General features: G+C 40.1%; 1 protein-coding gene across 1 annotated transcript in view; it reads left to right on the top strand.

The window, feature by feature from the left end:
• Positions 1–5,868: 5,868 nt before the first annotated feature.
• The window catches only part of dnah9 (dynein, axonemal, heavy chain 9), a 39,333-nt gene continuing 34,697 nt past the window's right edge, over positions 5,869–10,504 (top strand). Inside the window, exon 1 of the transcript XR_015868301.1 lies at positions 5,869–6,144. The gene's annotated coding sequence lies outside the window, so the exon portion shown is untranslated. The remainder of the gene's footprint in view (positions 6,145–10,504) is intronic.

Here is a 10,504-nt window from a genome sequence, read left to right as displayed (position 1 = left end):
AAATGTGTTTGAGTTACAGGAAGTAGATTGTCAGTTACCGTTAGTAATTTTGTGAACCTGTCCTCCACTGAACTCCCCCCAGTGCCAGATGAACACATAAGATGACCGGCCACTTGACAATTAGGCAGATCAGACATTATTTCAACAATGTGTAGCTTTTGAATCAAAATGTGATATCCTTTCCCAAATGTCCAAAACAATTAAAAAATAATAAATGAAGGTGTCTGAATAACATTTAAAATCTTCATCCGTAAGTAGCAATTTTCTTTTAAATGTGTGTATTGTTGATGTAATGTGTGTCACCTCCCTTTTCTAATGCTGGAGGCTGAGGTTTCGTCTCTTTCGACCGTGCCTTCTCCCACTCGACCTCAGTCAGACTGGAACTGTTGGATAGACTCCTAGTTTTGGTGGGGTCAACCACTCCCCGGGGACCCTGTCCACCTTGTCCACAGCGTTGCTGGGTTCGTGACCTTTGAGGGCAGTTCTTGACCCAGTGGTACATATTTCCACAGATGTAACAGCCTTTTCCGTGTTGTGTGAAATGTTCTTGTCCTTGACACATTCCACAGGTTTAGTCTCTACCTCTCTACCTTCTCACGAAGTCGATGAGTGCAGGTGAGGAAACATACAGAGGTTGAAGACACCTTCAGTGTGGATGGGGAGGCAGGCAAGTCACTCAAACATATTGTTGGAAGAATGATTCGTGATGCCCCTTGAGGTTCACATATGTGTGGTCTCAGTGTCGACTCCTGTGGTATCATCAGGGCATGTGGTGGCTGTGGTGACCACAACGATGATGTTGGAACCTTGGGCAGAGGAAAAGGAGGTGCACAGTCTAGGAGAGGGACCCTCGTGCCTGTAAAACAAAGGCCAAGACAGTAACCAGCCTTGTGTTTCATGTCATGAGATTCATTTTCATTGTTCACTTTTTTTTCTTCCTTCTATAGTCAACTTAAGGGTCAAAAATAGAATAAAATTAAGGATAAAAAGAATAAAATAGCAAATAAAAATGATAGGGATAAAAGTTGTTGCAAAGTTTTGGGGCAGCAACAGCAAAGGCATGGTCCCCTCTGAGCTTCCGCTTAGTTTGCGGCTCTCTCAGGAGCAACTGATCAGCTGACCTGAGATAGCGAGCAGGTGTGTAGGGGTGCAGAAGCTCAGAGGTATGGAGGGACAAGACCGTTCAGGGATTTATAAGCAAATAAAAGGATTTTAAAATGAATCCTAAAATGTACAGACAGCCAATGGAGTGAAGCTAAAATGGGGGAAATGTGCTCATGCTTGCGTGTGCCTGTTAAAAGACGTGCTGCAGCATTCTGGACCATCTGCAGACGGGAGATGGCCGAGGCACTGACCCCCACATAAAAGGCATTACAGTAGTCCAGCCGGGTAGTTATGAAGGCGTGGATAACGACCTCTAACTGCTGCCTTGAAAGAATTGGCTTAATTTTGGCCAGCTGCCTCAAATGGTAGAAGCTCGATTTGACAACCGCCCTGATCTGGTTGTCAAATTTGAGCTCCGCATCGACTTTTACTCCTCGGTTGGTGATGGTGGGTTTAACATGCTGGGCCAAGGAGCCCAGGTCTGGAAGGGGTGTTCCAGTGGAGCCACCAAAAACCATCACCTCAAGTTTCTTTTCATTAAAATTTAGAAAACTCAATGACATCCAGGCTTTTATGTCATCAAGACACTTAACTAATGTAGCGATCGAGTAAGCGTCCCTCTTTTTAAGAGGGACATAAATCTGGCTGTCATTGGCATAAAAGTGGAACGAGATATTATGCTCCCAAAAGGCTCCTCAGTTTTTTTGTTGCTTAAATTTGTTTACTACCAAAAACAATGTAAAGGTATGTGTAAAGCGAATTACTAATATAAAAAATCACAATAGATAATCCTTTATTTGTCCCACAGAGGAAATTGCATTGGCAAGCGCATTGGAGATAAAACAAGTCACATGCCAGATAAAAAAGAAAATTACAGACTATATATGTGTTGTGTCTAAAATAAATAATAAACAAATACATAATAAAATGATTGCACTATACTGTATATACGAAATAATTACATTGCAATGAGTAAATATATTATTTAACATGTATTGCACTTGTATTGCAGGTATATTATTGCACTTGATAATAAACTATTGTACAGCATCAGTAACTGTAACTGTAACAGGGGTTTAGCAGTGTTTGTTATAGAGTCTCACGGCAGAAGGAAGGAAAGACCTGCGGAATCTCTCCTTTACACAGCGAGTGTGGATCAGTCTGCCACTGAAGCTGCTCTCTAGCCCAGATAGTACGTCCTGCAGAGGGTGCGACTAATGGTCCAGCATAGATGTCAGTTTTGCCAGAATTCGTCTGTTGCCCACCTCCCGCACTGACTCCAGAGAACAGCCGAGGACTGAGCTGGACTCGACGATGAATTTGTCCAGCCTCTTCCTCTCCCTCTCAGTGATGCTGCTGCTTCAGCAAATCCCACCATACAGAATGGCTGATGCTACCACAAAGTCATAGAAAGTCTTTAGAAGTGCCCCCTGCACTCCAAAAGACCTCAATTGTCCTGAGAAGGTAGAGCCTGCTCTGACCTTTCCTACACAGTGCATCTGTATTGTGAGTCCAGTCCAGTTTATGGTTCAGGTGCACACCCAGGTACTTGTAAGAGGCCACTCTCTCAGTGTAATACCCTGAATGTTCACCAGTGAGGGGGCTGACTGGTGTCTGCGGAGATCCACCACCATCTCCTTGGTCTTTCTCCTCCATCTTTCTCCTGTACCTCGCCTTTCCCTCCCTGATCTTCCTTCTCAACTCCTTCTTTACAGCTCTCAGCTCCACCCTGTCCCCTGACCTGAAAGCTCTCTTCTTCTCCTTCAGCAGAGTTTTGATTTTAGGGGTAATCCACGGTTTATTATTTGCAAAGCACTTGACTGTTCTGACAGGGATAGTGTTCTCCAAACAAATGTTTATGTAGCCTGTTATCGTGTCTGTAATGATATATATGGTATATCAAATATTTATTATTTACATGGCTTTATATTCTTCTGAACATACTCAACATGGAGTGCTACAAAAAAAATCAAAGTACAAAAACAAAGACCCATCTCAAAACAAGATCAACAAAAAGTTCCAATCTCTGATTGTGTATATTTATAAGATTTTAACTATTTACAATAAAACAACATAAGTAAGTTTTGATTAGCACACAACAAATTATAAATTAAAACAAAAAGAAAAAAAGCAGAATCCAGGTAAAAGTTTTGGCTAGTCTTTAAGGCATTAAGAAAAAACAAGTGCCTCAGATTTGAGGGGTTGATCCTGTTTTTCCTCTCTGTTAATACCTGCCCTATTTTGGAGAAGATTCTCTCTGAGGGGACAGATGCACAATACACAGCCTTTGAACAATCAATTAAGTTGAAATGAATCCAAATTTCACTGTGTTTCCTCTCCATTTTCTCACCTTTCCACCGTGTTTTTTTTCTCTGTAGAACTATTGAGCTCGCTCTCCTCTTCCTGTCTCTCTTGTTAGTGTGCAATGGCAATCATTTATTTCAGTGGTTCCCAACCTTTAAATCACCGCAGCACGGTCAACGGCTTAAATTTAGACTGCGGACTGGGGGGGGGGGGGGGGGGGGAGGGGGGGGGTCTGTCTGCTCTAAAAACCACATCATCCTTGTCACTACGCCTCAGATTTATATTGATTTAGATTGCGGACCGGCGGGAGGGGGGTCTGGGGCTTGATGCTTTAAAAACCACATCACAAACGTATGAACAGGTCTTTCTGTCGCTGTTGTAGTTTTTGTCCACTTTTTTTTTTTTTTTATCGCGCGAGGAGAGGGGAGGGGAGTGGCGCGAGCTTGCTGTGCACAGTATGGAAGAGTACTACATGAGTACGCTGGCAGGCGTACTCATTTTTCACTAGTTCAGTTTTTGCCAGCACTAGTTGGACATTCATCCACACCAGTTATTAGCTTTGTCGTACTAGTTGCACAAAAACGCCGACTAGTGGCTCATTTTCAACAAGTAGTGGCACTGTTGTCCAACATGTTTTGATAGGATGCCGAACTAGTGACATCAAGACACATCAACACACTTGTAGTGCCAATTTCCCAGCTCGTCCGCTTTTTGATGCACTTGTGGCGCTTTACATCTAACTAGTCATGTGCAAAGTCTAACTAGTTAATTAGTAAGACATAAAATTGTCAACATGTTAACTAGTCAAACACAGATTATTCTAACATGTTAACTAGTGACCTCTGATTTCCTCCACTAGTTTACTAGTGAGAGCTGGAACACCCACTAATGACAAATTACTGACGTTAACTAGTGTGCTCCCCTATAGCCTACCCCTTGATATCGAACTAGTGAGTGTCTTCACGGATACAAGCAAGGAAAAAAAAGAATTCTGACATACAAAAGTAACAAATACTAATAAGAATATTATGTCCCAAAAACTGCACTTTTAAATTGCTTTTTAACGGCTACAGAAGTCAGAGCCAGCGGCTGATTTCATAAAATTCTGCCAACACGAGGCTTATCTTGACGGCTACTGAGAACGTTGACTACCGCGTCAAAACTGGACACCCAAAATCGCCGCAATCTTGGGAGAAAGTTTATTAGCAGACTATATCTTGATAAATTTACAGCATATTTGACGTTTAGACAACAACTGTCTTCCCTAAAATAATCGCAAAACTACATTTTGTACAACAATATTACTTATGAATAAAAACAAAACGAGCATTACCTATGAAGAAAAATAATCGTAAAACTACTTTTGGTACGGCAATATTACTGACGAATAAAAACAAAACGAACAATACATCTGAAAACGAATCGTAAAACGACATTTTGTACGAAAACATTACTTACGAATAAAAACAAAACAAGTGTTACCTTTGAAAGGTATTTTCTTCAGCTTCGTCTGTTGCTGGTTGCCACCAACTGCATCATGATTGGCTGCCGTCCTTACCGATGCATCCTGGGTAATATAGGAGGAGCGACAACGCGTCCTATCACCCTTTGAGCTTTTATGCCGCGTTCAGATGGAGTGCGAAGAGTGACGGTTTTGTATTGTAGTCAATGGAGTTCATGCGACGGGCGCGATGACGCAGCGAGCGACGTGATGCAGGCGATGGAGCGACGCGCGGCGCGTAATTACGCGTGACACAAGAAATTAAAAAAATTTAACATTTGTCACGTCAGCCAATCAGCTTCGGGAACGTTCAACGTCTCAAACAGGGGGCAGGAACGAATCATGACTGCTGCTTTGCGGTCACCGGGAGCTATCCAACGCGGCCAGCTGAGCTTTCAATACAAGACGGAGCCAAGCAAGAGCACTCACCTGGCTTGTAGAAAGGCGGAAGCGTATGCACTGTAAAGTGCACAGCAAGCTCACTCACCTCCCCTCGCGTGATACTGTTGCATGCAAAGTAAACTTCATCTTGACCTCGCGACAAAACGCCTCGCGTAGAGCATAAACAACGTACTCCATCTGAACGCAGCATGAATCAGGTTTTGCATGCTCGTGGCTTGATATCAAGCTAGTGGGCGTTCATCTGTACGACAAGCCTTTTGAGTATTTATTCAAGCTAGTAGGTGCTCGTAGGCTTGATATCAAGCTAGTGGGCGCTCGTAGTGCATACTAGTTAACAAGTAAGATTCAGTTGCCGAACTTCTCAGCTCACATGTTTACAAGTTGTTAAGCAATATAAAATAAAGTGACTTTACTTATTGTGTTATGTACAGTATTTTATTTTGAAGTTTTTTTTTTTTTTTTTATCCAATCCCGGATGTGACGTATGTGTAGCTTGCCACGGAAAAGTTGTATGAGGCTTGTATGTATGTAAACTATACTAAAGTGGAGTCTGAATGAAAATAATCAACAGGTTATGGTCCCAGGCAGCTTCGGACAGCGCTAGCGGCTACTGATGTCGAGAAGTGGCAGTGAATGAGAGCCAACTTGAAGATAAGTGCCAAGCAAAGTTTTTGGGAGTGCCGCGATGCATTACGCGACCACCAGAGCTAAAAGCTAAGTGCCAAAGGCTAGCTAAAGAAAAGACTGGCTGCTACAACACGTGCAGAGATGGCGAGCAAGGGAGTGGCAGGAATGCTATCACTGCAAGTCTTTTTTGACGGAACAGAAGATAAGTATGACCTTTGGGAAACTAGGTTTCTTGGTCACTTACACAGCTTGAATCTGAAAGAGACTATTTTGCGCGAGCCCACAAATGCTAATGAAGAGCAGTTAGCTCTAGACAGAAGGAAGAATGTTGACTGCTATGCTGAACTGATAAGATTGATTAATGAACAAATCCTATCACTAATCAGGCATGACGCTGCTGACAATGGCAGGGAGGCACTGAAGATATTAAAAGAACATTATACTGGAAAAAGCAAGCCAAGAATAATAAGTTTATACACATCGTTGACCAAGCTACGGATGGTGATGAAAAGGCAATCCTCATTATATGGGTTTGAAATAATAGCAACTAGCAATGAAAGTGTATTATCAGATGTGAAAACAATGCTAACTGAAAAATTCAAAATGAAAGATCTGGGAAGACTCAGACACTTTCTAGGAATAGACTTCGAACAAACAGAAGGTCAAGTTGGTATATCACAGAAAAGATATGTGAACAAAATAATAAAAAGATTTGAAATGGAAGACTGTTGGGCAAGAGACACCCCATGTGAACCAAAACTTGACTATTCAGAAAATGCTACAAAAATGACAAATTCAAGAAAGTACAGAGAGGCAGTGGGAAGTTTATTCTACTTGTCCACATGCACTAGACCAGCCATAAGTTTTGTAGTCAGTAAACTCTCACAGCATTTTGATGATCCAGCTGAAGAACACTGGAGCACTGTAAAATTTTAAGGGTACCGCAGAACACAGCCTATGTTTCAAAAGAAATGAAACAAGTAAACTTGGTTTGAAAGTTTACAGCAGTGGTGTCAAACTAATTTTTATTTTGGGCCGCATTATAGTGATTGTTTCTGTCAGAGGGCCGGAATGACTGTGAATTCAAATACATTTTAAGTGTGTTGATCACACATTTGATCAGAAGCCGGCAAAAACTGTTCAAAAGAGATTTGGAGGATAAGAAAATGTTTGTTTTTCTTCCCCCAATTTTTTAAACTTGCAATTTTGGTATTTTAGTCAGAAACCTGAAGTCAAATCAGCATTTCAAGGGCCGCAAAAAGTGAGGTGGCGGTCCGGATCTGGCCCCCGGGCCTTGACTTTGACACCTGTGGTTTACAGTGATGCAGACTGGGCCTCAGAGAGAGCAGACATAGGATCTCAGGTTATTGTGTTCGTCTAAGTGAAGGAAGTTCTCTAATTTCATGGAAATCAAGAAAACAACAAACATTTGCACTTTCTACGTGCAAAGCAGAATACATTGCCTTAGCAGCAGCTATACAGGAATGTATATATTTGAAGCAGTTACTTAAAGGGATGGACAAGTACCAGTATACGCAAACAAAAGTGTTTGAAGACAACCAAGGTACTATTGCGCGTGCAAAGAATCCTGTAAATAGACAAAAATGCAAGCACATAGACGTCAAGTATCATTTCATCAGGGAAGTTGTAAACAGCGGCAAGATACATCTGGAGTATTGTCCTACTGAGCAGATGCTTGCTGATGTAATGACAGATTGTTATATTGTTATATATCATATATTGTTTGAAAATTATCAATATAAATTATAACTTGGTAAGGGATTAACTGTCACATAACCTCAACACTAAATAAGTAAATAAATATTAAAAAAAACATTTATCAACACACACTGACTCGTTGATCGACTGACATTGCCTGAAACACGGATACGCCTTTTTGACAGTTATCTTACGCCACAGATCCATGCGTGCAAAGGAAGACTCGTGCATCCAAAGGAGAGATTCTCGCCCGTCTCTCGCGAGAGTTGTACTCATACGAGTGGTAAAACACAGATACAAATTTGAAAACACGAATACAAATCTGAAAACATGGATACAAATTTGAAAACACAAATACAATTTCGAAAACACGGATATGTATTTTTTACAGCCATCTTACACCATAGATCCATGCGTGCAAAAGAAGATTCACGCACGTGTCTCGCGAGAGTTGTACTCATACGAGTGGTAAAAAACGGATACAAATCTGAAACACGGATACGAATCTGAAAACACGGATACAAATCTGAAAAAAACGAATACAAATCTGAAAACACGCATACGTCTATTTGAAAACAAGGATACGCCTTTTTGACAGCGATCTCATTCCATAAAAAGTGGAGCTTACTTGTTAACTTGTAAGCACTACGAGCGTCACTAACTTGATATCAAGCCACTAGCATATGCAAAGCCTGATATCAAAAATATGCTCAAAGAACTTGCAATAGTGGTGTCTACTGCCATCGTGTGGTCAGAATTTGTCTGTACTGTACGGTATGGTAACAGGCATGGGGGAAGAAAAAAAGAAGACCACTAGTTTTTTTTCATTTTAAATGCCTAGTCACAGACTTCAATATTACTGCCCAGGGCAGATCTGTAGTGGGCCTATTTTCAAAAACTTAAAATTTAAATAGTTTCCAAACCAAAGCAGCTACCGACCGAAACCAAAACGGGCACCTACCTTAGGCATATAGGAGACTCCATGAGCAGCGGCATAAAAAAATTAAAAGTCATTCTCTAAGAAAATCCATTAGTTGGTCTTTTTGTTTTACTGTAAGAATGACAAATTGTAAAATGAACCTAAGTTTTAAACAGCTAATAAATCACTCAATTATCACACCAGAAACTATATATTGTGCAAAATGTCGTCAAACATGCTCAATCAAAGTTCATACAAGTTCAGTATTGAGCCTGACAAGTGAGACAAAACACATTCCACTAGTTAGCTAGTGAGATGAAAATCTGTGTCACTAGTAAACTAGTGAGTAACTCTGACCTTACCTAGTGTTACTAGTAAGAAAACATGTTTCACTAGAAAACAAGTAAGGTCAAAATGCAACAAACTAGTGCAACTAGTGGATACATTAAGATTTACTAGTGAACTATTTCACATTTTGAGCCTTTCTAGATAGCATGTATGGCCAAAATAGGTTGCAAGTAGTCAAGCAATCTGTGTTTCAGCATTCACAAGTTAACTGTAAACTGTAAGAGGCAGCCTAGTTACCTAGCTGCAATTCTTCAGGACAACTTGTAAGCTAGTGTCCAACATGCAAATAAAGTGGGTGGGCTAATCACAAATTCGAATCCTGACTGGGTGTAATTGTGGAGCCAATGGAATTCCTGGATGCACATGTCTGTCCCACCTCCTCATTATTTTTTGTGTAACCAGTTAACATGTGAGCAGATTGGCATCCACGAGTTGTACTAGTGAGCCTTTTGGATCTCACTAGTTGAACTAGTGAGGTCAAACTGTCACACGAGTGTAGCTGCTGGGTATTTGGCGCATCACTAGTTTAACTAGTGAAACATTTGACACTCACTAGTTAGATATTGAAGCGTGTAGGGGCGTACACTAGTTAACTTGTCGGTATTTTGTCTGTCACTAGAGTCACTAGTGAGTGTTCCAGCTCTCATTAGTGAGCTTGTGCTCCAAATCACAGGTCACAAGTTAAATATTAGAATAAGCCGAATTTGACTTGTTAACATGTGGCTGAAAATGAGTGGCTAGGGAGAGTTTCTGTGCAACTCGTGTGACAAAAAGCACAACTAGTGTGGCTGAATGTCCAATTAGTGCTGGCAAAGACTGAACTAGTGAAAAATGCAAATGGCAGCTTGCGTGTGTAACCCTCCCCTCCCTCTTCTACAGTAAAAAACAGGAGGAAAAAATAAGTCGGCTCCCATTAACCCTTGGACGTTATTTTATTTTGACAAAATTCTTGTAATTTTGTCCAAAGTATGGCTTTTCCTTTGACGTGTGTTAACTAAGTCATTTCTGAAAATTATTTTCCCCTTTCAACCACCCAAAATGTTCAGTGGCATCAGACCTATCTATACATATATAGTGTTTTTTTTTTCCAACGCCCCCCAATATATATATATATATATATATATATATATATATATATATATATATATATATATATATATATATATATATATATAAATAAGTCTAATTGAAATAATTTATTTGACATAGCTAGAGGCCCAATTAAGTCCGTAAGGCATAATAAAAGAATGTTTTTATGCATGACCAGCTTTTACACAATGGCAGTTTTCTGAATCAAACTAAATTCTTGTGATTTTGTCCAAAGTATGGCTTTTCCTTTGAAGTGTGATAACTAAGTCATTTCTAAATACTTTTTCACTTTTAACCACTCAAAATATTCATTGGCATCAGGCCTATCTATACATATATAGTTTTTATTATATATAGTTTTTATTATATACATATATAGTTTTTTAGTTTTTTATTTTTTTAAATATATTATAAATATATTATAATGCCCCCTATGGGCAATAACAGCAGAACTCACGCTGCTGTATATATATATATATATATATATATAT

This window comes from Hippichthys cyanospilos, chromosome 17 (genome assembly GCF_059441005.1).
Source record: "Hippichthys cyanospilos isolate Australia breed blue-spotted pipefish chromosome 17, RoL_Hcya_1.0, whole genome shotgun sequence".
In the NCBI taxonomy this organism is placed as follows: Eukaryota; Metazoa; Chordata; class Actinopteri; order Syngnathiformes; family Syngnathidae; genus Hippichthys; species Hippichthys cyanospilos.
This window is presented reverse-complemented; position numbering and strand designations above follow the sequence as displayed.